Genomic DNA, 12,277 nt, shown 5'->3' with positions numbered 1-12,277 from the left:
CAAAAAAAAGAATCAGCTAAAAAGCTGATATGTGACAAGGTGTACAGAAAACAAGCTAAAAAAAACAAAACCACAAACCCAGAAGTGTTTATGCGCTGCTGACCCAAAAAAACGAGTGTTTAAAGCAGCACTTGGCAACTTTTGCTCTCGGGGTCCCCCTACAGTTTGGAAAAAATAATGTCCTCAACTACAGTCGTAAGATCTGTCATCCAACAACAGGGGATGCCATCGCGCGTGCATTTGTTGACATGACAGCCCTGATAGCCCTGAACTAGTGATGCGCGGGTCGTCTCATAACCCGCGGACCCCGTATGTCTATTTAATGGTCACGGGTGCGGGGCGGGTTGTAAAAATATATACAGTAGTGCGGGGCGGGCCAAATAACTTCATAAAAGCGTCCCGTGGGTCGGTGCAGCACTAACAGTTCCCCTGAACACTGCAGGAGGAGTTCACATGCAGGTGTTCTTCTGGCGGCGCGTGTGAAATGTCTTCATCCCAGGTACAGTCAGTGGCTTATGCTTCAGCATGTCAGATGAATATCATTTCATGGGTTTTATTTTTTTCAAACGCCAAATAATCGCGATGCTCACGTTTACAAGCCAGCGTCATTATAGTAGTCTATTGGTTAGCGTTTTCCAGAATCTATATGACCCTTCAGTTCAGTGTTTGAGTGGTAGGTAATCACCGTAACAAGCAGGACAGCATCGGTCGGGCTCGCCTCCTTCAGCTCACGCCGACGAGCAAACGCTGGTCACATGTTGATCCTCGTCCGGCCTTTAATCCCATCACTCTCTCGTTTCCTCTTATTGCTTTCCTCCAACAAAACCTTTTCTTTCTTATTTGTCTGTGCTGCTTCGAACATGACTATATTATCCGACGAACAAAGTTGGGCTCGCATGTCCGAATGTAAGGAAGTGTGTGTGTTGGTGGAAGTGACGTATATGCCGTAAAGCAGTCGAATTTTGTAGTTCTTTTTGTTCTCGGGTTACTACCCGAAACCCGAAGTTTAAAAGTACGATTAAAAACGATACAGACCCCATCAGGCTATGGCAGACGTGTCATTCAACCTATTGTAAGTCGATTTATCATCACAAGAGTCTTAAAAAATATATTATGACCGTTGAAAAGTTACCTAGTGCTGCTTTAAAGACATAAAAGTGCATAGATGCACTGGAGACAGAGCGCAGCATGTTATATTACTCAGAGAACGACACCCACTGGAGGAGAAAGTCAGCAGAGACAGGCAATATAATATATAAAACTGACATTTGGATATTTGACTAATGTTTAATGCATAGTGAGACACACTGAGTGTCCGGATCCCAAAACTGACCCATTATTCTGCTGAAGCTTCACGTCTTATGGCCTGTGTCCACTTTTGTCACTCGTTTTTTTTGGGTCAACAGCTTATAAAAACGTAGTTATGTGTTTTTTAGCTTGTTTGCTGCACACCTCGTCACATATCAGCTTTTAGACATTCAGTTTTTTTTTATAAGTCTGAAATGCCAACGAGGCGCCTCACGCAATACAAAGTCAATGGAGAGCGTTGGATTGTCCCCCACTGGTGTGGGCGTGGCCTAAATACGCTCCGTCTCTATTGGCTTGTCAGTAGACGTTAGTCTTAGCAGCAAATCTTGCTAAATTTCTGACAGTCAGTAAATTATCACAGACTATATTTGGTCACAAGACTGTGTTGGAGCCACGGCCACAGAAAGTCGGTTATCTTTCGTCTGGGACAGGACAAAACCGTACAATGTGTACCAGGCATAAGAGACTCAAAACTTGTTATATTTAAAGTGGAATGACTAATGCTGTGAATTAGAAAAGCCTGCTCATCTAAATCAGGTCTACAAGTGCAAGACTCTGAAGATGTATAACGAATGAAGCTTACATAATTAGATGTATAACACATTTAAGTGTAATTGTCATTTAATTTGTAATGCCACATCAGCTGTTAATACATAATTATTCAGAGCCTGTTTCAGGGACAGATTAAACCCATTCACAACTAAATGGCATTCTAAATCGTAAGTCTCCATGGAAAATCCTATTTTTGTAGACTTCAGGACACATAATATCCAGAAATTTGTTTTGTAATGTAAAAAAAAAATGGTGTGTGTGTATCAAGCATAATATTATGACCACCTTACTAATATTTTGTGTTGGTCCCCCTTTTGCTGCCAAAACAGCTCTGACCCGTTGAGGCATGGACTCCACTAGATCCCTGAAGGTGCAGAGTGCATCCTGGGGCCATGTGTTCCCCAGGTAAGCCACACACACACACCCGGCCATCCACGTGATGTAAAAGAACACGTGATTCCTCAGACCAGGCCACCTTCTTCCATTGCTCCGTGGTCCAGTTCTGATGCTCACATGCCACTGTTGGTGCTTTCGGCGGGGTCAGGGGTCAGAGGTCACCCTGACTGGTCCATACGCCTCAAACTGAGCTGCTCTGTGTATTCTGACAGCTTTCTATCAGAACCAGCATTAACTTCTGGAGCAGTTTGAGCTCCAGTAGCTCGTCTGTTTGATCGGACCACACGGGCCAGCCTTCGCTCCCCACGTGCATCAATGAGCCTTGGCCGCCCATGACCCTGTGGCCGGTTCTCCACTGGTCCTTCCTTGGAGCACTTTTGATAGATACTGACCACTGCAGACCGGGAACAGCCCACAAGAGCTGCAGTTCTGGAGATGCTCTGACCCAGTCGTCTAGCCGTCACAATCTGGCCCTTGGCAAACTCTTTCCTTACGCTTGCCCAGGTATTGTGTATGTGTGTGTGGGGGTGTGTGTTTGTGTAAAATTGTTTATACATTACTCAACTGTAAGAAATTCATTATTAAAAATGTACTTTTGTAAAAATTTGACAAATATGACACGATCATTTGAAGCATTGAAACCCCTTGACACGATCAAACAACCGATACATAAAACAAAGAGGAATGGTTGAAGAGAAAAGTGAGCTAATAAAGAGAAGTGACACCTCTGTATAAAGTACTGTCAAAACACAAATAAAAGAAAAATCTGATCTAAATGCAAATGATCCCAAATACATCAGAATAAACCGACTATATCAGGACATCACTGAGTTAAACATTTCCCCAAGCAACTATTGCATCCTCTTACAAACCATTAGAGTGGATGAGCAATGCTGCGCTCTTTAGATCCAGGGGGAATATTTAAAACCATTTATTATTCAGTCTAAAAGACTCGAAAGTAAATGTGTATCTCCACAGAGCTGACAAAGAGAAGTCTCCCAGCTCGGGTGGGCTGAGAGAAGCTTTGATTAAGACTGTGCGTAAGCGGCTTGACCGGTTGACCATTTTGATTCATCACCGCATATAACAATAGACCCCTGGCTTACTTTAACTATAGAAACCTCCGCTCTACATACACACTGCCTAAGGTAGCCCTACATGCTTTAGTGAACCACAGAGACATTATATTTTCATAGCAGTGTTCGATTGCTTCTGTCTGTGGGCCATGTGATTGAACCTGAACCGCTCCATCTTTTGGTCTGTTTCTTTTGGTATAGCCTCAATAGGATTCCCGCAGGAGGCTGAGAGCACCATTGAGATGATGTATGGCTTATTCTCATGCCTAAACCAATTACAATTAGTGGACCTGCTTTTCTTTAAGCCAATGACGTCTTACTGCTCTGAAATTGTATTGCTTTTTTCTCATGGGTATGAAAGAGAAGTAGAAGGTCATTAACCTGTGTTTTTTAAGGGGGAAATAGTGATATTTATGGCTCGTTAGAGATACGACGTCACCAAAAGGAGGAAGAAACCCTTTTGTTAATTTATAAATGATAAAGATGTGTTTATAATTTTTTTCCCCCACCTGGTTATGGTTTAAATGCCTATCTAATGCCTTTTTAAATTCAACCCTTATAATATTTAACTCAAACTTGACAGCTACACTGTAAAAAAAAGGCAAATTTTGAACTTTTGCAGTACGATCGACTTTGGATGTTTAGGTTATTTCCACTTAATTATGTTAAACTGACTTGAAAAAATTACATCTTGTATAACTAATAAAAAAAAGTTGAACATTTCTTAACTTATTTTGATGAGCTAAAACAATGTAAAAACATATGTTGTCATAACTTATTGAGCATATACGTTTTTACAGTGTACACTGCAAAAATTTTACTTGGTATTTTTTGTCTTGTTTCTAGTCCAAATATCTAAAAATTCTTAAATTTTAGCCCTATTCGCACGGGATTAGTGTTATCTGGGACCTCTGGCGATTTGTAATAATTGCAGAGAATGTCTGTGATCTTAATCCCGTGCGAATCGGCCATGGCTGTGATTTGTAAAGTAAAAATTCCCCTGCAAATGACCTACAATATTTCACCGAACACCGAGGTCCTGTGATAATAGTAGTCCTGTGTGTGAATCGACATCTCTGTGATTTGGCCCGGATTAGGCGGATCGTATATAATTTTTGCAAGGTTTTTATTTCCTGTGCGCATTTCTATCTTTATCTTTCACGAAGAATGGAGGCTGCATTTATAATGCGCACCGTTATGAATTCCTGTGCAGCCGCACGGATTATACTTTCACTTTAATGAGTAGCAATTTGGGCGCAAACTGATTGAATGGTGTGTTTAATATTAATATCAATATAATTCTTAATGAAAAACATAACAACAGAACAGTACAATAACAAGCTCGCTTAAATGGGCACTTTTACATTTAGCTTTGAAACTGAATCTTCCGCCGTATATTGTCACCTTGTCACTCGTGATGAATGAAATCTGACTCCTGCCGCTGTGCTCAGGTCAGTTTTTAATTGTAGCGTCTGTTCTCTAACTGAATTAAATATTTTTTTATTACTATAAAACTATCAAAACGATATCGATAGGCCTACTTAAGCGAGCTTGTCATTGTACTGTTCTGTTCTGTTTTTCATTAAGAATAGTTTTGATATTAATATTAAACACACCATTCAATCAGTTTGCTCCCAAATTTTATGATTTCATACAGCTATATCTATAACTAAAAATTTTTTTTTACATGTCTTGACATCCGGGAGATAAGTCAGTAAATTCAAGAAAAATCACAGGCTTTGCTCATCCCGTGCGAATGTGCCGCAAAACTCAGATGTGACAGTAATTTCTAAATCACAGAGGATAATACTAATCCCGTGCAAATTGGGCTTAAGAAGCATTTACTAGATGAGCAAAAGTAATTGTCTTGTTTTGGGAAAAATAAATCGAGTTTTTGCTTAAAATATGATAATGTCAATAGGGTAAGCAAAATAATCTTAATTCAAACAGAAAACAAGATTATTAGTAGCATCGCTATTTGTACTGGTTGTGAATACGCAGGCCACAAGAAGTAATTAGGTGGGGGTTTTTTTTCTGTTTTTGGATCGCTTATACTCGGGACATGCTATCTGGCAACATAGGATTCCATTCATTATGCTAAGCTAAGCTAACGGTGACCCTGCTAAACTAAAACAATGCATGCACTGAGACAAAAATGCATTTGCCCACATATCTAAATGTAGGAAAGAAGTTGAATAAGCCCAATTTCTAAAAACACTGGAGTGTTCCTTTAAGATAAAGGGCTATGTTCTTATCAGACTATAAATTATAACAAAATAAAAAATATATTTAAAAATAAAACTCCTATAGCATGCATATCCGTGTCTTTTCGCATACCACAAATGCCTGCAAGACTCAGTTATACAATAAATACATTTCTGTAGCGTGGCTGAGATGCTGAGTGACATTGAGATTAATCCAATAGAGCCGCAACACATTAAACCGTAACCACTTCCCCTGTGCCACAGATCTCTTCAAGCCCAGAAACATTTGTAATGAAACGGTTTGTATTGATCGAAGGACATTTAGTGGGACAAAGGTGCCTAGTATCGATCCACCTCTTTTGGGGCATCCAGTCAACGTGACTATAACATGGCTGGCTATTTAGTGAGCATGCAGAGAGGCAGGAGGAAGCTTCTCAGATGTCTGCTGGGACAGTGCCAGTTTTAAAGGGATAATGAACTTAATGCTGCAGGGCATCATGGGGAGTTTAAGTGATGTTTTCTGCGGCAGAGCCAGCTGGACTACGGTGACTGTGGCACGGGACATTAATCAGGGGTGCCATTCAATTCAAAAGGGCTCATTTATGTCCTGGTTTCTGGTGGGATTATAATAAAATAAGGATAAATGCTTTTCGGTAGAGTGAAATTTGTGACAGTTTAATTAGTTCAGCCAGCAGTCTGGCAAGAGATGGCAAGTATTTTAACAGCAGGTGGTAATTTCTGCCCATTGGCTTCCCTGACGAAAGACCAGAATGAATTTCCATTGCAAGCTTTTAGACTTGTTCTGGTTTAGCTGGTGGACCAAATCACACATGCATCCTGTGTCTGGCTTCCAAAACACGATATAACTTGTGGTACATACCCTCTACATGTAGCACTCTAAAAAATGCTAGGTTAAAAATAACCCAAGTTGGGTTGAAAATGGACGAACCAAGCGAATGGGTTGTTTTAACCCAGTGAATGAGTTGTTTTAGCCCAGTGAATGGGTTGTTTTAGCCCAGCGAATGGGTTGTTTTAGCCCAGTGAATGGGTTGTTTTAGCCCAGTGAATGAGTTGTTTTAGCCCAGTGAATGAGTTGTTTTAACCCAGTGAATGAGTTGTTTTAGCCCAGTGAATGAGTTGTTTTAGCCCAGTGAATGAGTTGTTTTAGCCCAGCGAATGGGTTGTTTTAGCCCAGCGAATGGGTTGTTTTAGCCCAGCGAATGGGTTGTTTTAGCCCAGCGAATGGGTTGTTTTAGCCCAGCGAATGGGTTGTTTTAACCCAGTGAATGGGTTGTTTTAGCCCAGTGAATGAGTTGTTTTAGCCCAGTGAATGAGTTGTTTTAGCCCAGTGAATGAGTTGTTTTAGCCCAGCGAATGGGTTGTTTTAGCCCAGCGAATGGGTTGTTTTAGCCCAGCGAATGGGTTGTTTTAGCCCAGCGAATGGGTTGTTTTAGCCCAGCGAATGGGTTGTTTTAGCCCAGCGAATGGGTTGTTTTAACCCAGTGAATGGGTTGTTTTAGCCCAGTGAATGAGTTGTTTTAGCCCAGTGAATGAGTTGTTTTAGCCCAGTGAATGAGTTGTTTTAGCCCAGTGAATGGGTTGTTTTAGCCCAGCGAATGGGTTGTTTTAGCCCAGTGAATGGGTTGTTTTAGCCCAGTGAATGAGTTGTTTTAGCCCAGTGAATGAGTTGTTTTAACCCAGTGAATGAGTTGTTTTAGCCCAGTGAATGAGTTGTTTTAGCCCAGTGAATGGGTTGTTTTAGCCCAGTGAATGAGTTGTTTTAACCCAGTGAATGAGTTGTTTAAGCCCAGTGAATGAGTTGTTTTAGCCCAGTGAATGAGTTGTTTTAGCCCAGCGAATGGGTTGTTTTAGCCCAGCGAATGGGTTGTTTTAGCCCAGCGAATGGGTTGTTTTAGCCCAGCGAATGGGTTGTTTTAGCCCAGCGAATGGGTTGTTTTAGCCCAGCGAATGGGTTGTTTTAACCCAGTGAATGGGTTGTTTTAGCCCAGTGAATGGGTTGTTTTAGCCCAGTGAATGAGTTGTTTTAGCCCAGTGAATGAGTTGTTTTAGCCCAGTGAATGAGTTGTTTTAGCCCAGTGAATGGGTTGTTTTAGCCCAGTGAATGGGTTGTTTTAACCCAGTGAATGAGTTGTTTTAGCCCAGCGAATGGGTTGTTTTAGCCCAGCGAATGGGTTGTTTTAGCCCAGCGAATGGGTTGTTTTAACCCAGTGAATGGGTTGTTTTAGCCCAGTGAATGAGTTGTTTTAGCCCAGTGAATGGGTTGTTTTAACCCAGTGAATGAGTTGTTTTAACCCAGTGAATGAGTTGTTTTAGCCCAGTGAATGGGTTGTTTTAACCCAGTGAATGGGTTGTTTTAACCCAGTGAATGAGTTGTTTTAGCCCAGTGAATGAGTTGTTTTAGCCCAGTGAATGAGTTGTTTTAGCCCAGTGAATGGGTTGTTTTAACCCAGTGAATGAGTTGTTTTAGCCCAGCGAATGGGTTGTTTTAGCCCAGCGAATGGGTTGTTTTAGCCCAGCGAATGGGTTGTTTTAACCCAGCGAATGGGTTGTTTTAGCCCAGCGAATGGGTTGTTTTAACCCAGCGAATGGGTTGTTTTAACCCAGTGAATGGGTTGTTTTAGCCCAGTGAATGAGTTGTTTTAGCCCAGTGAATGAGTTGTTTTAGCCCAGTGAATGGGTTGTTTTAACCCAGTGAATGGGTTGTTTTAACCCAGTGAATGAGTTGTTTTAGCCCAGCGAATGGGTTGTTTTAGCCCAGCGAATGGGTTGTTTTAGCCCAGCGAATGGGTTGTTTTAGCCCAGCGAATGGGTTGTTTTAGCCCAGCGAATGGGTTGTTTTAGCCCAGCGAATGGGTTGTTTTAACCCAGTGAATGGGTTGTTTTAGCCCAGTGAATGGGTTGTTTTAGTCCAGCGAATGGGTTGTTTTAACCCAGCGAATGGGTTGTTTTAGCCCAGCGAATGGGTTGTTTTAGCCCAGTGAATGGGTTGTTTTAGCCCAGTGAATGAGTTGTTTTAGCCCAGTGAATGAGTTGTTTTAGCCCAGCGAATGGGTTGTTTTAGCCCAGCGAATGGGTTGTTTTAGCCCAGCGAATGGGTTGTTTTAGCCCAGCGAATGGGTTGTTTTAGCCCAGCGAATGGGTTGTTTTAACCCAGTGAATGGGTTGTTTTAGCCCAGTGAATGGGTTGTTTTAGCCCAGTGAATGAGTTGTTTTAGCCCAGTGAATGAGTTGTTTTAGCCCAGTGAATGAGTTGTTTTAGCCCAGTGAATGGGTTGTTTTAGCCCAGTGAATGGGTTGTTTTAACCCAGTGAATGAGTTGTTTTAGCCCAGCGAATGGGTTGTTTTAGCCCAGCGAATGGGTTGTTTTAGCCCAGCGAATGGGTTGTTTTAACCCAGTGAATGGGTTGTTTTAGCCCAGTGAATGAGTTGTTTTAGCCCAGTGAATGGGTTGTTTTAACCCAGTGAATGAGTTGTTTTAACCCAGTGAATGAGTTGTTTTAGCCCAGTGAATGGGTTGTTTTAACCCAGTGAATGGGTTGTTTTAACCCAGTGAATGAGTTGTTTTAGCCCAGTGAATGAGTTGTTTTAGCCCAGTGAATGAGTTGTTTTAGCCCAGTGAATGGGTTGTTTTAGCCCAGTGAATGAGTTGTTTTAGCCCAGTGAATGAGTTGTTTTAGCCCAGTGAATGGGTTGTTTTAGCCCAGTGAATGAGTTGTTTTATTCCAGTGAATGGGTTGTTTTAGCCCAGTGAATGAGTTGTTTTAGCCCAGTGAATGAGTTGTTTTAGCCCAGTGAATGGGTTGTTTTAACCCAGCGAATGAGTTGTTTTAGCCCAGCGAATGGGTTGTTTAAGCCCAGCGAATGGGTTGTTTTAGCCCAGCGAATGGGTTGTTTTAACCCAGCGAATGGGTTGTTTTAGCCCAGCGAATGGGTTGTTTTAACCCAGCGAATGGGTTGTTTTAACCCAGTGAATGGGTTGTTTTAGCCCAGTGAATGAGTTGTTTTAGCCCAGTGAATGAGTTGTTTTAGCCCAGTGAATGGGTTGTTTTAACCCAGTGAATGGGTTGTTTTAACCCAGTGAATGAGTTGTTTTAGCCCAGCGAATGGGTTGTTTTAGCCCAGCGAATGGGTTGTTTTAGCCCAGCGAATGGGTTGTTTTAGCCCAGCGAATGGGTTGTTTTAGCCCAGCGAATGGGTTGTTTTAGCCCAGCGAATGGGTTGTTTTAGCCCAGCGAATGGGTTGTTTTAACCCAGTGAATGGGTTGTTTTAGCCCAGTGAATGGGTTGTTTTAGTCCAGCGAATGGGTTGTTTTAACCCAGCGAATGGGTTGTTTTAACCCAGCGAATGGGTTGTTTTAGCCCAGCGAATGGGTTGTTTTAGCCCAGCGAATGGGTTGTTTTAGCCCAGCGAATGGGTTGTTTTAGCCCAGTGAATGGGTTGTTTTAGCCCAGCGAATGGGTTGTTTTAGCCCAGTGAATGAGTTGTTTTAGCCCAGTGAATGGGTTGTTTTAACCCAGAGAATGAGTTGTTTTAGCCCAGTGAATGAGTTGTTTTAGCCCAGTGAATGGGTTGTTTTAGCCCAGAGAATGAGTTGTTTTAGCCTAGCGAATGGGTTGTTTTAGCCCAGTGAATGGGTTGTTTTAACCCAGTGAATGTTTTTTTTTTTTAACTCAGCGATTGGGTTCTTTTTGCACAGTGGTTGGGTTGTTTTAACCCAGTGAATGGGTTGTTTTAGCCCAGTGAATGGGTTGTTTTAACCCAGCGAATGGGTTGTTTTAACCCAGTGAATGGGTTGTTTTAGCCCAGTGAATGAGTTGTTTTAGCCCAGTGAATGAGTTGTTTTAGCCCAGTGAATGGGTTGTTTTAACCCAGTGAATGGGTTGTTTTAACCCAGTGAATGAGTTGTTTTAGCCCAGCGAATGGGTTGTTTTAGCCCAGCGAATGGGTTGTTTTAGCCCAGCGAATGGGTTGTTTTAGCCCAGCGAATGGGTTGTTTTAGCCCAGCGAATGGGTTGTTTTAGCCCAGCGAATGGGTTGTTTTAGCCCAGCGAATGGGTTGTTTTAACCCAGTGAATGGGTTGTTTTAGCCCAGTGAATGGGTTGTTTTAGTCCAGCGAATGGGTTGTTTTAACCCAGCGAATGGGTTGTTTTAACCCAGCGAATGGGTTGTTTTAGCCCAGCGAATGGGTTGTTTTAGCCCAGCGAATGGGTTGTTTTAGCCCAGCGAATGGGTTGTTTTAGCCCAGTGAATGGGTTGTTTTAGCCCAGCGAATGGGTTGTTTTAGCCCAGTGAATGAGTTGTTTTAGCCCAGTGAATGGGTTGTTTTAACCCAGAGAATGAGTTGTTTTAGCCCAGTGAATGAGTTGTTTTAGCCCAGTGAATGGGTTGTTTTAGCCCAGAGAATGAGTTGTTTTAGCCTAGCGAATGGGTTGTTTTAGCCCAGTGAATGGGTTGTTTTAACCCAGTGAATGTTTTTTTTTTTTAACTCAGCGATTGGGTTCTTTTTGCACAGTGGTTGGGTTGTTTTAACCCAGTGAATGGGTTGTTTTAGCCCAGTGAATGGGTTGTTTTAGCCAAGTGAATGGGTTGTTTTAGCCCAGTGAATGGGTTGTTTTAGCCCAGAGAATGAGTTGTTTTAGCCCAGTGAATGGGTTGTTTTAGCCCAGCGAATGGGTTGTTTTAACCCAGTGAATGTTTTTTTTTTTTTTACTCAGCGATTGGGTTCTTTTTGCACAGTGGTTGGGTTGTTTTAACCCAGTGAATGGGTTGTTTTAACCCTGTGGTTGGGTTAAATGTTTGCCCAAACATAATTTTATTTATCTCAACTTCTGTTTAAAAATTAATGTAATCAAGTTTAATCAAAAATAAATCAATAAGTATCCACCTTTAAATTATTATTGTTGTCTCTAGTAATGATGTGCCATTTTAAGCCAGCCATACAGTCATTTTTAAACAATAGTTGAGTTAAATAGAACAAACACACCACTGGGTGTGTCCATTTTCAACCCATCTTGTTTTTTTTAACCCGGCATTTTTCAGAAAGTATTTACATATATCTGCAGTTCGATGCAGTTGCCTTAATTTAATTTCTAAATGTGTTTGCTTCAGATAAATGACACCATTTGCAATCTGATGACAGCAAAACTCTGCTCTACAAGGGCCTTCAATGCAATGCAATTTTGTGTTAATAGCTTTAGTGTAGCTAACTGATGTATAAAAAGGGAAGCTTAAGCATTTACATTAAGGCAGGATTCCATGCTTTTATTATTTTCACTATATTCAGAGTCTTTAACCTTGATGCAATGGCATAAGCAAAGCAAACAAAGCATTAGCGCAGCAAGGCATAAATCGTAAACTCCCAGTAGCCCAGAGCACTTTGGTTGTTAGCCACTTTAAATGCAGTGTTTTGTTGTCATATAATGTGTTGAGGTGTGATAAGTATTTGTTGGTCTCTCCAAGAAATGTCATTTCATGATTATTCATGTTGTTGATGTTGAACTTTTTTGCCATTTTGCTAAAATGTTTCATGCACGTTTGTTTGTTAAGCTGACAGCCAAAACCATATTAAAAATCTTATTTGGTTGCCATTCCTTTTATGCGAAACTCAAACAATTGGAGATAATCAGTTATATCAAAATTATGTAAAGACATTCAAACTTTAAGTTTCAACAAACAAGTTGGACGTACGATGGAGTATTTCTGTGCCAAATACACTCAT

At 41.4% G+C, this 12,277-nt stretch overlaps 1 long non-coding RNA gene across 2 annotated transcripts in view; it reads left to right on the top strand.

Annotated features, from left to right (window-relative positions):
• LOC137089908 (uncharacterized) overlaps positions 1–12,277 on the top strand; it is a 101,223-nt gene that overhangs the window by 49,870 nt on the left and 39,076 nt on the right. The window contains exon 3 of one of the 2 annotated variants that reach the window (XR_010907792.1): positions 2,190–2,392. The exons of the other annotated variant lie outside the window; for it this stretch is intronic. This is a non-coding gene — a long non-coding RNA (uncharacterized lncRNA). Of the gene's footprint in view, positions 1–2,189; positions 2,393–12,277 lie in introns of those variants that run through there. 2 annotated transcript variants of the gene reach the window in all.

The sequence above is a fragment of the Pseudorasbora parva genome, chromosome 9 (assembly GCF_024679245.1).
Source record: "Pseudorasbora parva isolate DD20220531a chromosome 9, ASM2467924v1, whole genome shotgun sequence".
Classification (NCBI taxonomy): Eukaryota; Metazoa; Chordata; class Actinopteri; order Cypriniformes; family Gobionidae; genus Pseudorasbora; species Pseudorasbora parva.
This window is presented reverse-complemented; position numbering and strand designations above follow the sequence as displayed.